Here is a 16,270-nt window from a genome sequence, read left to right as displayed (position 1 = left end):
TATTGATGGATACAAGTCAGTGTTCTTAAATCGGAAATTCAAAAGAGGAGGAGGTATGTGCATGTTTTTGTTAACTGAGACTGCGCACGAATATGTAGACGAGTTTTCAGGATGTACAGAGAGCTTTGAATCTATCTGTGTAAAGTGTGGGCACTTTCTGTTTGTAGTTATTTATCGGCCCCCAGATGGTAACGTAACCGATTTTTTGTGCTTTTTAGATAAGCTGTTATCTTTTGCAAATGAGTGTCATTATACTATGGTCCTTGGGGGAGACTTAAATATCAATATGCTGTCAAACGATACAAAGAGTCGTGAGTTTTCACTTCTTATTGATTCGTACTTGTTTTCCAATGTTGTATCTTCTCCGACACGTATCACAGCTACCAGTGCGACACTTATCGACTTATTTGTTACAAACATACCTGCTGACGAGCTGATCGCCGGCTCACTCGCTATAGCAATTAGCGATCACCTACCCATTTTTCTTGCCCCCAAGAGGCATCTTCAATCATCGAGAAAACGGTTGCCAAACGTAGTCCTTCAGGACCTCACACCACGTACTATTGACCTGTTTCGGAACGAAATTACTCATACGAATTGGGAAGAAGTAACACGTTGTTCCTCTCCCAATGAAGCCTATGAACGGTTCACGGAAATCTTTGCTCATGTCTATAAGAAACATTTCCCTTATAAGGTTCGAGAGAAACCTAAACAGGCGCGGAAACCATGGATGACAACGACGTTACTTAATATGATAAAGGAAAAAAACAAATTATATCGAATATTTCTGCATGGCCGAGACCTTGCCACGTTGGCAGAATTTAAATCGTATAGAAATGTTCTCAATAAAAAACTTAAAAAAGCAAAGTACGACTATTACACACAATTATTTGATGCTGTTGTAGATCCCAAGGTAATGTGGCAGAAATTAAATTCAGTCGTACGTCCTTTTACATGGCATACAACCATCCAAGAGATAAAGGTAGATGGGTATACCTACAGGGGAAAGGCAATGGGTGAAAAGTTCAACGAATATTTTACCAGCTTGGTCCATGTTGATGATCAAGTTATTACTGAACCTTACCTACCTGCTTCGATAAGACAATCCATATATCTGGGTCCAACGGACGAATCTGAAATACTCCAAATATTCACAGCATTAAAGAAGGCTAAGAGTGAAGACATTGATGGTCTAAAAATGCAACCCGTCTGTTTTGTTGTCGACCTGATTGCGCGGTACTTGGCGCATATCTATAACCTTATCTTATCGACTGGGATTTTTCCGACGCGGTTAAAGGCCGCGAAGGTTACTGTTTTGTTTAAGACCGGTGATAAAAACAACTGCGGGAATTATAGGCCTATCTCTGTATTGGCAGTATTTTCCAAGGCCCTGGAAAAAATAATTTTCAAGAGACTAACCATGTTCTTCGATATTCACTCTATCATCACACCATCACAGTTTGGATTCCGAGCAGGACTCTCTACGGAGACAGCATTGTTACACCAGAAAGAAATAATATTAAACAATATTGAGGCACAAATACTTACTCTCGGTATATTTGTAGATTTCTGCAAGGCGTTTGATAGGATAAACCATGACATATTAATTGAAAAACTATCACGCTACGGGGTCAGGGGAGTAGCCTTGGATTTGATAAAAAGGTACCTCACTGATCGATATCAGAGAGTTTGTATTGATAAAGAATTATCCTCGCCGAAACACATCCGTCATGGAGTGCCTCAAGGCAGCATTTTGGGGCCTTTGTTATTCAACGTCTACATCAATGACCTAATTACAGTCGGTAACGCCATAGAATTCGTCATTTACGCTGATGACACGAGTTTATTCATTACTCACACTGATGTGACAAGACTCATGAGGGAAGGTAGTGAAGTCCTGAATAAACTACACGCATGGTCAGCCAGTAGCTGCTTTGATATAAACTACGCAAAAACTAAGGCTGTCTTGTTTCGTCCAAAGCAGTCAACATGTGTCGTGCCACATGCCTTACGATCAGACTATTCTGAAGTAAGTCTTTCTTCTACAGTTAAAACCCTTGGTGTCATTTTCCATGAACACATGTTGTGGGATCACCACTGTGACTACATACGTTCTAAACTATGTAAGGTACTGGGCACGATGAGACGATGCCAATTCCTACCAACCAAACAAAAATTGTTAATATATCATATGCTTTTCGATTCACACTTACGTTACTGCCATCTCGTTTGCGGAAATGGAACGAAGAAGTCAATTACCCAATTAGTAATATTACAAAAAAATGCGCTTCGGGTTGTTGCAAATCTTCCCCGTGCCGCTCATTCTTCCAGTCTCTTTCTAAATTTTAATGTTATGAGACTGGGCTCACTGTACGAATACTAACTTTTGGCTTCTGTGAAGTCGGAGATTCGGCAGAATAAGGCAATACTGCGCAGCTGCGCAAACTTACGAAAAAGGCCCCAGTCCAGACAAACTAGGAATCCAGAACACTGGTGTGTTCCGCGCCAAAGAACGAACTATGGCCTACAGACGTTACATTATCAATTGCCTAGCGTACTAAACAAATACAATTTTACTGAAGAACGTTTACGTCTCGCATCTAAACGCACTATGTTTCAGATGTTCTTATTAAATGAACAAAAATAAGACAAACGTACGTTTTGGTAAATAGCCCTCGATGATACGTAGGGCTGTGTGTATATCATGGTTGGTATATATATCATGGTTGGTTCGTCTGTACATATTTTTTTGTATAAATGCTATGTATAGTTCAATGTTCATCTATGTTATTTGTACCTTTGTTGTGGTAACTTAATTAATTGATATTTGTTTGATCACATGCAAGCTGTTGTTTTTGCTGCCAGAGTATATTGAAAGGCGAGGCTAGTCAAGCTGTTGCTACCAACAGCTTTTTCCTCGTCATTCATGTATATGGTAAATAACAATTTCATGAAATAAACTCAAACTCAAACCAAGATTCGTTGGCGTCGTCCTCAAGACCATAGAAGAAGAGGTTCTCGCTCCTCGATCTGTTCTCGAGGTCGTCTAGACGACGAGTGAAATTAGCTATGGTACTGTCAGTTTTCCTGACATTTTCATGAAGGGTTGCAACATGAGACTGCAAACTGGGCAGAGATGATACATCTTTGGCAACGTTATTAAGTTTGGTTGTACGTAAGGTTGTCCAGCCTCGACTCAGTTTCAACTAGCTTCGAGTGAATGGCTCCAATTTCACAAAGCAGCTCTGCGTGCTTAGCATCGATACTGGCCTCAATTTTATTGAAGAGTCGTTCGACAGATGATAGGTCATCGTCGTTGCGCATCTTTTGCAACAGTTTTATCAATACTGCACAAGGTGTGCGCTTTTTTTATAAATTATGTACTGGGAAGCGCTACCAAGTGGCTTATTGCAGGAGGTGCCGTTCTTATTACAGCGGCAAAAAGAAATAACAAAAAACAGTCCGACTACACTGCATAGGTAGTATATGCATCCCCTGAGCCCCGACATTATTTGGTCAACTGGAGAGGATTTGCTCTATAAGGCATCAGCATGCCAGACCAGGCGAACCCTTGTCGTTAGAATGCGTCCATCTTTCTTTTGCTATTGATATGTGTCACAGATAGATATCCCGATAATTTCCAACGCAGAAAGGCATGCTGCCTATGCAACGTAGCCGGACAGTGTTTTGTTACTTCATTTTGCGGCTGTAATGAAGACGGTACACCTGCAGCAATTAGCCATTTGGTAGCCTTCCCAGTACAGAATTTAAAAAAAATGCACACCTTGTGCTGTATTGACAAAACTGTTGTAAAAGTTACTGCCATACTCAGCTATATATCGCCAGTCAGCACTCCACTTTCAATGGCTGCGACGTAATAGACAGACGTCATCTGTTGGTCTCGCAACGGCATGTAAAAGGGCTGTATGTAATAAGAGCGCTGACGTGGACATGTCCAAAAATAAGTGCCAGCCGCGGGAATCAGTGCTACATCAGGGAGACTGAAGACCCTGTGAAATGAGAAACGTGCGATGGCATGCCACTCGAAAGTGGAGTCTGAGTGCAGGGCTGCAACTGTGACACCTGACACAAAGAAAATTTCGCTGAAGAAAAAACAGTGCGGCATATTTTTGCAGCTGCGTTTAGGGGATACGTTGGAGTTGTGTAAGATTAAGACTTCGTAAGAATGGGGCGCTCAGGTTACATGCGGCACAGACCCGCACGATAAGATATCCCAGGAAACAATGGGAAATTATGTATCAATAGTGTGAACAATAGGATCGCAGGTTTTAATACCATGCGCTGCCAGGATAAGGTATTGATTAACTGAGGTATACACTAGGAGTTCATGTGTCACGGTCACCATGTCAGTAGTTTTGGTTTCGGTTTGAAACCACAGCACGCTATTTTCGCTGGGACAACGTCAATGCATTTTCTGGTGATATAAAATGGACATACACAATGAAATTCTCTCAGAAAAAAAAAGGTCGACTAGTTTTATGTTAACCAACTCTCACATGCATTTTTGGATGTGTTTCTGGACAACATAATGAGCAAGATTCGAGTAAAGCTTGCATATCCACAGAAGTTGGAGGGTAGGTGGGAGGTCGCTTTAACAGAAATCAACATCCCTTTTGCGATTAAAAATGTCACCGACAGAGTCAATAGTATATCAGAAACGACTTTCATTGTTCTACGGGTGAAGCCTCAGAGCAGGTCAAGTTCAACGCTAGTGAAAACATCCTCTCGCCCCTGAGACATTTTTTAGCGAAAAAATTGTTGAATAAGACGATAACTATAGGACGTCGCGGCATTATGAGATAAAACTCCCTCTGAACTATGAATTGGAAATTGGTGCAACTCTTGCCACTAAGCTCGGCACGGCTGAAGATGATAATCAGTTGTGAAGAGTTGGACAGAGGTTCCCCTGTGAAGTTAGTCAAATACCAGGTGGATACAGAAGAAACGATCAAGATTGTTACCTGTCGTTCACAAACGGTAAAGTATGAAGTTCCAGAAGGCTACCACGAATTGGGACAGGACCTCATTGATGCCATTAACCAGGCCCAACGAGGAAAGCTTCATTTGCCGCAAGATGCTCGTCTCCTCATCTGCAACCCATACAACGGAATTTCTCACTTGAAATTCATAAACAATGGCGATGTGACCTTTCATCCTTATTTGGCTTTGATATTGGGCTTTGGAAAAAGAAAATTTCTCAAGCTGTATAGCCGCCGAACGATATATGTCTCTATTCCCTGCTCAAAACTATATTTTTATATGCTGAATTGTCATCAAGAACAAACTTGTGGGTAACGTCGCAGCTCCACTTCTTCGATTGATACCATTCAGAGTTCAGGGGAGGAAGGATGTTATGTCTTATTCAATCACAAACCTCTACTATAAATATATAACTGTGAATAGATTGACAACAATTCCAATCGAGTTGGCAAACGAGATAGATTGTTCTATTTCATTCATTTCCGGCTCTGGATGTGTCGGGTTGACGATCCGCCCTACGTAAATGTATATAATAAATCCATCATGTTACGTGGCACATTCTGGTGGAGGCAAGCGAAAGCATTTACCACCCTATTCTGCTCCCTAGCTTTATCATAGTGGAAGAGGCATATTCGGTGACTTATTGAAGGTTTGTTACCAATACTGACCAAAAAGGTAGCGCCACACATTGGAAGAAAGCTCCTCGATTCCGAAAGGCATATAGTTGAGGAAGTCCAGCAGGGAGCATGATTTCAAGAAGCCGTCAAGCAAGGAGTAGGGAGCACAGTGCATAAAACTTGGGACAAGTTACTTCAGAGATTCACAGGAAAAGAAAAAAAATGCATGACCTACGGAGAAGCGGAGGAAAGCTGACTTTTTCACCTGACGAAAAAAATCCACCATTTCCATCCATGTGCAAAAGAATGTATATTGCAATAGTGCGTAAAGGTTGCTGTCTGTGTACTACAAACCAGCTGCAACTCTTCTCTCTTCAGCATACAAAGTTTGCTTTAGAGAAGTCTGAATATGTCAAGTTTTTCTCAGTATCTGCTTCGACATCAAGCAGAATAATCGAGCACAACGTTCCGGGACTCGGTGTAGGCTTCTTTGATCTTCAATACAGCTTTTTGCATGTTCAGTGTAAGATTATTCGAAAGAATGGAGATCCAGCAGTAGCCATAACAGGCACTTCGACAACACCTGATGTGATCATACCTTTCCCAGCGTTTTGTCCAGCACGGACATATCTACCTGAATTGAACCTTGGTTTCAAGTTTTGAACATTATCCTTCCTGTTCCTACCTGGACATCATTACGAATGCCAACAACATAACTCAGACACACACCCTTTCAGCAATATTATACGAGTCATACCCTATAGGTACGAATGAGATATACGCTGCCACCTATGATGCGAAATGAGTTTTCGCCCGTTACAACCGAACCAGACGATCGGCACTCTGTGGCATGTACAGCCCAATTTTTAGCGACATATGCTAACATGAGAAGTTCCTTCTCAATGGAGTGGACATCCGCGTGGTCGTAAGGCAAACGTCGGACGATTTTCGTTTATTGCAAGCTGCTATGAATCAGCTACTAACTGGAGCGAAGGTCACTCTGTGACCTGCTCCAAATGTTCTAAAATCGAGCATTCTTCGGCTTTCTGCTTGTTGTTCTTTCTTTTTACTTTGAGGGGGGGGGGGCGGCACTCAACAAAATTTCTTGGCGGTGGCGTGAAGTGACGGTAACAGGCACAATTTGTAATAGGGCATTGCAATGTACTCATGATGATGCCATGAACACGCTGGACAACATGATACGGTGAAAACAGAGTAACAAGTGCGAAGAGCCGTTGACCGAATCCGTTGACCGAATTCGTTTTCGTAGCGTTTCCGTTTTAGTACATCGTACGCTATCGCCTTTGCGGACGGAAGGGATAGCGCTGGTGATTCTGCGCACTCCGCGAAGCTATCGTTCTGTTGTGGGCGTGCGCAGAAGCATCAATGCTGTCCCTTCCGTACGCAAAGCGATAGCGTACTTGCACTAAAATTAATAAGTAAGTGTTAGTAGACGGGTACCGGAGCCCGGTAGGCCACCACGTCTACCGCACCCTATCAACAGATAGGATTATAATTCACGCTCTATCTGTCATTAGTTCCCGTAGGCACGCAACGGTGACGTTATCACCGTTCTACTAACGCTCCCCATTATAATAGAGCTTTTAGTACATCGTACACTATCGCCTTTGGGTGTTTAAGGGATAGCGTTGATGGTTCTGCGCACGCCCATAACAGGAAGAGAGCTTAACGCAGTGGGCAGAACCACCAACGATATCTGTTACCTCCCCTCAGGGGGCACTGGCTTTGCCTGGTGTTTGATGAGTGGCGTCACCACGGACCCCAGCGCCCAGCCCCAAGGTGTTAACCGTACCGTGCCGAGGGGATGTGAGGTGAAGGGTAGAAACCTTGAATGGTGGCGGTCAGGGTCTTGGTCAGGCCCTGGCTGAAGGGTTTTTCTGAAAACTCCAGGACCTTCCCACATGTATAGGCCTGAAGTGTGGGTGACCTGGTGGAATGCCTAGCAATCAAACCACTGGCAATGATTAAACACTTATCATCCCCTCCGATCGGGGGTGGCAAACGCCCCCGGACCGAAGTCTCCAGACCAAAAGAGCATTTTTTCTTGTCCAAATACATAGTGTTGACTTCTAGTTCTTCGGAAGAAGACAAACGTGTACCACTTGGGAAGATGTCGCCCTTCTTTATTGAGAAGGCGGTGTCCTCCCTCTCTAACCACATCACCAAAATTAAGAAGCTAGTATCAGGAGTTCTCCTTATCAAGTGTACATCGGAAAAAAACTGCCAACAGATCTTGACCACCACAGAGATGCTTGGGCTCCCCATATCCGCATGCTTACATAAGACTCTGAACACATGCCGTGGTGTGGTAGCCGTTGCCGAATTAATTGACGTCCCAGTAGAAGCGATTCTTGCAAATCTAAAGGAACAGGCAGTAATTGATGTAAGGAAACTCAAGATACGGAAAAATAACGAATACATCACCACCAGAAACGTAGTTCTTACCTTCGATCGTCCTTCACTGCCCGATAAATTGAAAGTTGGGTATCTGTCTGTATAGGTTCGTCCATACATTCCAAACCCTCTTCGTTGTTTCAAGTGCAACCGCTTCGGACATGCTGCTCATGCCTGCCGTGGGTCGCCATGCTGCGCTCGTTGTGGCCAGCAGGGCCATGATACTAAAGAGTGTAGAGGGCCTGATTGCTGTGTAAACTGTTCCAGTGATCACCCCTCTTACTCCAGGTCTTGCGCTAAGTGCAAATTCGAAAACGAGATCTTACGCATCAAGGTAACCGAAAATATCAGCTACCCCGAAGCAAGGAAGAAGGTATCCCCATTCTTCACTCAAAAATCTTTCTCCACTGTACTTCAACAGAAACCAAAGATGGTAACAGTGCACACACAGACAGACACTCCACCTCGAACACAACCAATAACAAGTGAAGAGGGGGTGAAAACCAAGCCCCATAATGAAAATGCGGTAGTGACTGCGACAGCACTCCTACCCTCGTCATCACCCTCCGTGGAGATGCCCTCCATGGATTGTGATGATGATTCGAGCTCGCAGCTCTCCTTGGGGAGCACGAGCTCACCATTTCTGACGCCCGCAAGAGGAAACCTCTCGAGATGTGGTTCTCTCCCCGAGATATCGGAGAAGGATTTGGCGGAGGCCAGAAGAAAACCCCGGAAGCCAAGGATTACTCCTCCCCAGAGGAGTAAGACCTAGAAGCCATAGGTAATTGAAATCCTTCTTTCTGGTCGACATAACAAATTGTTGTATGCACTTTTTCTCAGTTCTGTACTTCTGATGGGCCACACAATCCTCCAATGGAATTGTCGTGGGTTGCTTTCCAACTTGGGCGATAGTCATGATCGTTTTGAAAAGTACAATGCAATATGCTTTTGTGTCCAAGAAACATACCTAAATGCACATACACAAAATCCATTTCGAAGGTATAACATTTTCCGGAAAGATCGAACTGACACAACCCGTGCATCCGGTGGAGTAGCCGTCATTACCCGTGGGGCTGTTCCAGCAAAAGAGGTCCCTTTGGTGACAGATCTGGAAGCTGTTGCAGTACAAATTTGCCTCGATAGAATTTTAACAATATGTTCGATTTATCTCCCACCTGCAACAGCAATTACGCAAACACACATTGAAAACTTGTGTGGCCAGCTTCCGTCTCCTTTTATTCTTGCTGGTGATTTTAATGCTCATAACCTCCTTTGGGGTGGTGCCAGAAATGATCCCAGAGGAAAGATGTTAGAAAGGATTCTATTCTCATCAGCGCTTTGTCTACTGAACACAGGTTTACATACCTATGTACAATCTGCAACACAATCTTTTTCCTCTCTGGATCTTAGCTTCTGCAGTCCATCCCTCCTCCAAGATCTGACATGGACTGTAGAGGATAACCCTCACGGGAGTGACCATTTCCCTCTGGTTATGAAATTTTTACATACCGTAAATCCTTTAACCAGTCGACCTCCCAGATGGAAACTTCCACATGCTGATTGGGGAAAGTTTTCAGAAAATTGTGACCTATCCTTAATTCATTTTGATGAGATAAGGATTGAGGAAGCCAGTAACTTAATCACGAATATCATCCAACAAGCAGCTACTCAATCTATACCACAAACGTCTCACCATCTACCACGACGACCAAAGCCGTGGTGGACGAGTGAGTGTGAGGAGACTCGAAAACTTCAAAACCGCGCATGGAATAGATTTCGGAGGTACCCCACTACCCAAAATCTTCTACTCTTCAAAAGAGCAAGAGCAAAAGCCAGATGGACAAGGAAACAAGCCAAGCGGTCCTCTTGGCAAAACTTTGTATCATCTTTATCCCGCGATACCCCATCCAAGGTGGTTTGGGACAGGCTCAGAAAAATTAAAGGTGAATACGCAAATTTTTCCATTCCATTGCTGCAAATGAATGGCCGTCCATGTGAAAGCTTAGAAGAACAAGCAAATGTGCTTGGTCAACACTTTGAGAGCGTTTCGGGTTCTTCGCATTATAGTGCACACTTCCTGAAACACAAAAACATTGCAGAGAAACAGAAAATTAGAATGAATGATAGTGATGACCATTCATATAATCAGCCGTTCAGCATGGTGGAGCTCCTGCGAGCTTTATCCTCTGCAAAGGCGACTGCACCTGGCCCAGATAATGTCATGTACCCTATGCTTCACCGTCTGTCGGACGAGTCAAAGGCAATTTTGTTACACTTTTTTAATCGGGTGTGGGTAGAAGGGACATTACCATCGTCTTGGAAAATCGCTACGGTTATTCTACTTCTAGAACCTGGCAAGGAACCATCTTGTCCGAGCAGTTACAGACCTATCGCTCTAACGAGCTGTATAGGCAAGACCTTTGAACGAATGGTCAATGGTCGCCTAGTCCATTTTCTTGAGGAAAACAAATGTCTATCAACACTGCAATGTGGTTTCAGGGTGGGGCGTTCCACAATGGATCATCTCATTCGTTTAGAAACGACCATTCGTGAAGCGTTTGTTAGAAGGCAGCACTGTTTATCCGTCTTTTTTGATTTAGAAAAGGCGTATGACACTGCACGGAGGTATGGTACTCTTCAGGACATCTATTCTTTCGGCATAAGGGGACGCCTACTTAGATGCATTGCCGATTTTCTTCAAAACAGAAAATTCATGGTCCGGCTGGGCACTGTGTTGTCTCGTCCTTTCTGTCAGGAGAACGGAGTCCCGCAGGGATCTGTTCTCAGTGTTACTTTATTTTTGGTCAAAATCAACACAGTGGCATACGCCATCGCACCTTCGATATCGTATTCTCTCTATGTAGATGACATACAAATATCTTGTTCTTCTGCAAACTTGACAATATGCGAAAGACAAGTGCAGCCAGCAATAAATAGGCTCAACAAGTGGTCATCTGAAAACGGGTTTAAATTCTCGGCTGAGAAAACTGTGTCAGTCCTGTTTTCGAGGGTGAGAGGAATGTTCCCACCACCGTCTTTAAATCTGGGTGGTCGCGATATCCAGGTAAAATCCAAACACAAATTTCTTGGGGTTACATTTGACAATAAGCTTACCTTCCTACCACATATTAAAAATCTCAAGACCAAATGCATGAAGTCTCTGAACCTGCTAAAGATACTATCTCACAGATCCTGGGGTGCAGATCGAGACACATTACACAAGATTTACGTTTCCACAGTACGCTCAAGACTGGATTACGCTTGAATTGTCTATGGATCTGCCCGCCAATCTGTACTAAAAATTATTGATCCGTTGCATCATCAAGCGCTACGTTTGATAAGTGGCGCTTTCCGCACGACACCAGTTGAAAGCCTTTATGTTGAAGGGAATGACTGGTCCTTGGAGAGACGGAGGATGTACAGCTCGAAGCAGAGTTAACTGGAACACCGCTTCGACCGGCAGAGCAAGAGGGGAGCCACCCTGGCGGCCTTTAGAAGAAATAAAGGGAGAAGGCGTTTCGGCATTTCCATTGCAGTCGGAGGGGTGTTCGCTGTGGTGTGCCGAACAGTGCCCAATCCAGCTGGCGTTATCAACGCTGCGCCTGTTTGTGTTTTGGGCGGGTGATTGTGTCTGAGATAATGCGGAGAATCGATGTCATGGCACGCGCCTTGAAACAGGTTGGCACATGGGCACGCGTCATCCGAAACGCTCATTGTGTGATCGAATGAAATGAATAACAACTCCTCTCTTTAACGATTACCGATAGTAATCGCGAAACCATCGTAATGAGTTTTTAAATAATAATAAAACATGGTGTAGCATCTCGCGTTTCTCGTTCCTCGGAAGAACAGCCACTTAGTACACAGAAATATTTGTGTGTATGCTTGCACACAGTGCAGGGAGTCACCGTGAAGGTTTTCTATTTTTCGTGTAGTGAATGATGATCAGAGCTAGACAAATTCACCATGACTTCTGTCCCCACTTCAATTTCCGTCAGCAGAGGTTCGTCCCTACATCAACTGCGTGCACGTTCCCCAAATTTGCGTCTCCCACCTTTCGTAAATCGCATTTTGATTTTTTTTGTCCCACATCAATCCTTTTACTGAAAATTTTCCTGATCTGGATCACTTCACCTTCATTTTAATTTTGGAAGTTTTGGAGAGGTGAGAGACGACTTGTTCGCTCGTGCTAACCCGGCGCGCGCCATCGGGATGTCATCGATTCTTCGCAATCCCTCAGACAGGGTCGCCCAAAACAAACGACCCCAGCGTTGATAACCCCAACCTGATTGCGCACTCTTCGGCACACCACAGCGAACACCCCTCCGACTAGAATGGAAATGTCAAAACCTCCTCGCCCTTTATTTCTACTAGGCTCCCCCGTTGCTCCGCTGGTCGAAGCGGCGTTCCAGTTAACTCTGCTTCGAGCTGTACCTTTCAATATCGTATGCACTCACAGTAAGGGGTTACCCGAACCATCCAGCTCTGTCTTGTGTGAAGGAAACACGGTTCAAACAGCTTTTTCTTAGCAAGCCCAGTGTTGTCCCTCCTTTTAGCGTGCGTCTGTTACAGGTAATTGAGGCTTGTGGGTTTCCTGAGTATCACACTACAGCTCTCGAAGTGGATGAAAGAGTTCCGCCATGGCAACCCCCTCCACAGTCTGACTACTCCCTGATAAAATATAGGAAGCGGGATACTCCTCCGTGTGTTCTCCAACAGGTCTTCATGTATCTTGTTGGTACTTTTGGAGAGCATACAGCTTTTTATACAGATGGCTCGAAAACAGCTACTGCTGTTTCCTGTGCAATGGTAACAGGATCCTGTACAAAAATCTGTCGTTGCATGAACCTTGTGTCAATTTTTAGTGCTGAGGTCTATGCAATTATCTTGGCGGTTAACTATATTCTGGAACAGCAGATTCGATCTTCAGTTATCTACAGTGACTCCCTAAGCTCCTTCCAAGCTATCTGTAGTTTACACAAACAAAAGAACCACCTGGCCTTGACTGCACAATACTTAGTGAACAAAGCATTGCACAAAGGTCTTCGTGTGTCCTTCTGTTGGGTACCCAGCCATGTTGGGATACCCGGGAATGAACATGCAGATGCTGCTGCGACAGCCGCACTTTCCTCTTACATTAGCTCGTTTAATGTCCCTCTTCAGGACCTTCACAGAGTCTTGAGGACGAAAATAAACAGCACATGGTAGCAACACTAGAACACCCAGCATCACAATAAGCTTAGGCTCATTAAACAGTCAATCGGATACTCATATTGTAATGTCGAAAACCGCCTACAGGGGATCAGTTTAAGTCGTTTAAGGCTTGGTCATACACATCTGACACACGGTTTTTTGTTGCGTGGCGAAGAGCCGCCAGAATGCATGCATTGTGGGGTACAGCTGACTGTACTCCACCTACTGATTACATGCCCACTTTACGAGGTAGAGCGTCATCGTTATTTTTCTGAATTTTACCGCTTTCATTTGCCAATTCATCTCTGTCTTTTGCTGGGGGATGAACCTCTTTTACCCATCGTACGTGTTTTTAAATTTTTTAAGGACATCGGTCAACTGCATAATCTGTAATCCATCCCATTTCTCTCACTGTGCCTTTTTGATTACTGTCTGGTTTTAATATAATCATTAAAATTTTAGTCTAAGTACATGCTCAACATCTGTCTTGGCGCATTATGGCCTAAGCTGCCCTTGCGCCATTAAACTCCGAATCATCATCATCATATCTGTTACGTACAGTATCGCCTTTGCGTTAGATGTACTAAAACTCTCTATAGTAAGGTAATTTCTGGAATACACAGTAGAGGGGAAAATTGTGGAGACATGTGACATTAGTCACTATTTTTGATACTTTTCTGTTCGCATACGAATTTCTTACACAGTGAACCCCAACAACGTTTTTGCGGTGTAACGATGGGGCAGTCTCACTAACGCACATTAACAGACAGCTTTAGTGTATCGTACGCAATCGCCTCGTTGGTAGATCTGCGCACTGCGTGAAGCCCTCTTTCTATTATGGGCGTGCGCAGAATCATCAACGCTATCCCTTAAGAGGGCATACCAGCTCTACGTCCCAATGTATTTCAGAAGGCACAGTTTTTATGCTTTTTCTCGGTAACCACCGCGCAGATTTTCACGCGGGTGATTTCATCATAAAGAGGAAGACGAGATGAAGAGAATTATGCTACTAGATTTATCATACATGTCGTATGTATTTTAGAGCGACGTGACGAATGCGAAAAAATACACAATTTCTCATCCCTCTTTGAACAGGCTTTTATTAAACTTCTATAGCCATTTCGAAAAAAAACTTTGCATTTACTTTCTCTGGAAATATATCAGGAATCGATAGACTTCAAATTTATATGTCTACCACTTTCCGTTTTTTATAAAAAAAAGCATGAAATGTGAGTACGGATAAATACCGTCTCACAGCCCCGTCAACTGCTTCATTCTGTGTCGCCCTCTAGCCGCAGCACAGGAAAAACCACGCGGAACATTTTGACGGTATCCCTCCACCGACCATGGGGCACGCACGCGCACCGTAGAGCTCCATCTCTCCTGTTTACTTTCATGGACAGCTGACTTAGGTCATGGCCTTGGAGACCAGAACAAAAGCTTACTTAGCGGCCAGTAAAGGGATTAACGTCAGCCAGCATTGTCGCGCGTGGGGGGGGGGGGGGGTAACGTTGGGTAAACGAGCCAGCATTGTCGCGGCCCGTGTAAGAGACCACCGAGACCAATTAACCTCTTCTTTTTTCGGCGTGCTTATAGAGAAGTGAGATGAGTTTCACATGAAACGTCAATTTGCTCTATTTTGCCGTTTCGGGTTTGTGCTTACTCAGTCAACTGTATCATAAGGCTAACGAGAATCTCCCGTATTTACGATTAGTGGAAGGCCGACTTCACAAACATTACCGTAACGTTTAACAGGACTGCCCTGTAATGTTCGTAATGTTGAAACAGCCAGCAAGTGGATTACACACAGATAAATGTTTCTTAGGATAACGGCACTTAGAACTGCAGCTTTATTTGTTGTTGCTCTTTCTTTCTTTTATTGATCGATTTATTTTTCTTTTTATCTTTATTGTTTTCTTTCTTTCTTTCTTTTTTTTTTCGTGAACGCTCCACGTGAACCAATAAGAAAAATCGATCAAGCGGCCGCTGCACAATTATTTCCGCCCACGCAATGAGCAACAGTCTTTTCCAGAACCCAAATTCACGTTCGGGAAGCAAGGAAAACCAACGACAACCAACGACAGCGACGGGGGAGGGTGATATATTTATTAGACGAAAAGGACGAAAAAAACAGGCTAAAGGTCAGCCAAACGGGACGTCGGCTTGCTATTCTGAAAATAAATAAACAAATAAATAAAATTAAGAAATAAGAGATATATGAAACGGACGCGACGGAACAGCACGTTAGTTAGTTGATTATTAGGTTAGTAAAAGTTCGGTGTTTTCATTTTCATGTTCAGGCTAGACTAAGTGGGCTTTGGCAGTTTCCGCGCAGAAATAGCCAGATAACATTTATTTACAGTAGTTTATTTTTGAACGGGGAGTTCGATCACGTTATTTTGAGATACGGCCAATTTTTCGATACCGGTTCCCTGGATTTTCCATCTTTCGACAACCTTTGCTAGTTGCACGTTGGATGACCCAAAACCCGTACCCGTCTGTCTTTGCACGGCGAACAAAGGGAGGCCTTCTGAGGAAGATAAGGAAAAGCTCCGGGTCACTGGGGATTCTCCGCTGAACTAGTGTCTACGCGGAACGAATTTTCTGGTGTAATGTGAAGTACCCTGTGAAAACCAAGGAGTGTCTAAAAATATAGTACTGAAGTTTCCGGGTAATAATCAGCGCAATTATGAGACGGAAATCGTGCTCCGAGACCTCGTCGCGCCTCAAGTTCGTTTTATTTTATCTTGTTCATTTATACGTAAAGATGGAGTTCAAGGAGTTTTAGGAGCTTCCTCCTTCTCCTTTTTTTCTTTTTCCATTTTCCTTTTTTTTTTCAATAGCCGTTGCTCAATGCATTGCATTTGTTTAGGCTGATTGAGCCTATCAAAAGGCCGAAAATCATAACGCGGAACTGTGAGAAGGCTAAAAATGGAAAGGCCAAAGAGACTCAGGGTGAGCACTCCAGTGAATGACCATTGAATGGGATGGTCTAGATTATGAAAAAGTTTTGTGGCTATTGTATTAGAAATCAAATAACTGGA

The sequence above is a fragment of the Ornithodoros turicata genome, unplaced genomic scaffold, assembly GCF_037126465.1.
Source record: "Ornithodoros turicata isolate Travis unplaced genomic scaffold, ASM3712646v1 ctg00001258.1, whole genome shotgun sequence".
In the NCBI taxonomy this organism is placed as follows: domain Eukaryota; kingdom Metazoa; phylum Arthropoda; class Arachnida; order Ixodida; family Argasidae; genus Ornithodoros; species Ornithodoros turicata.
Note: the sequence above shows the minus strand (reverse complement) of the source record.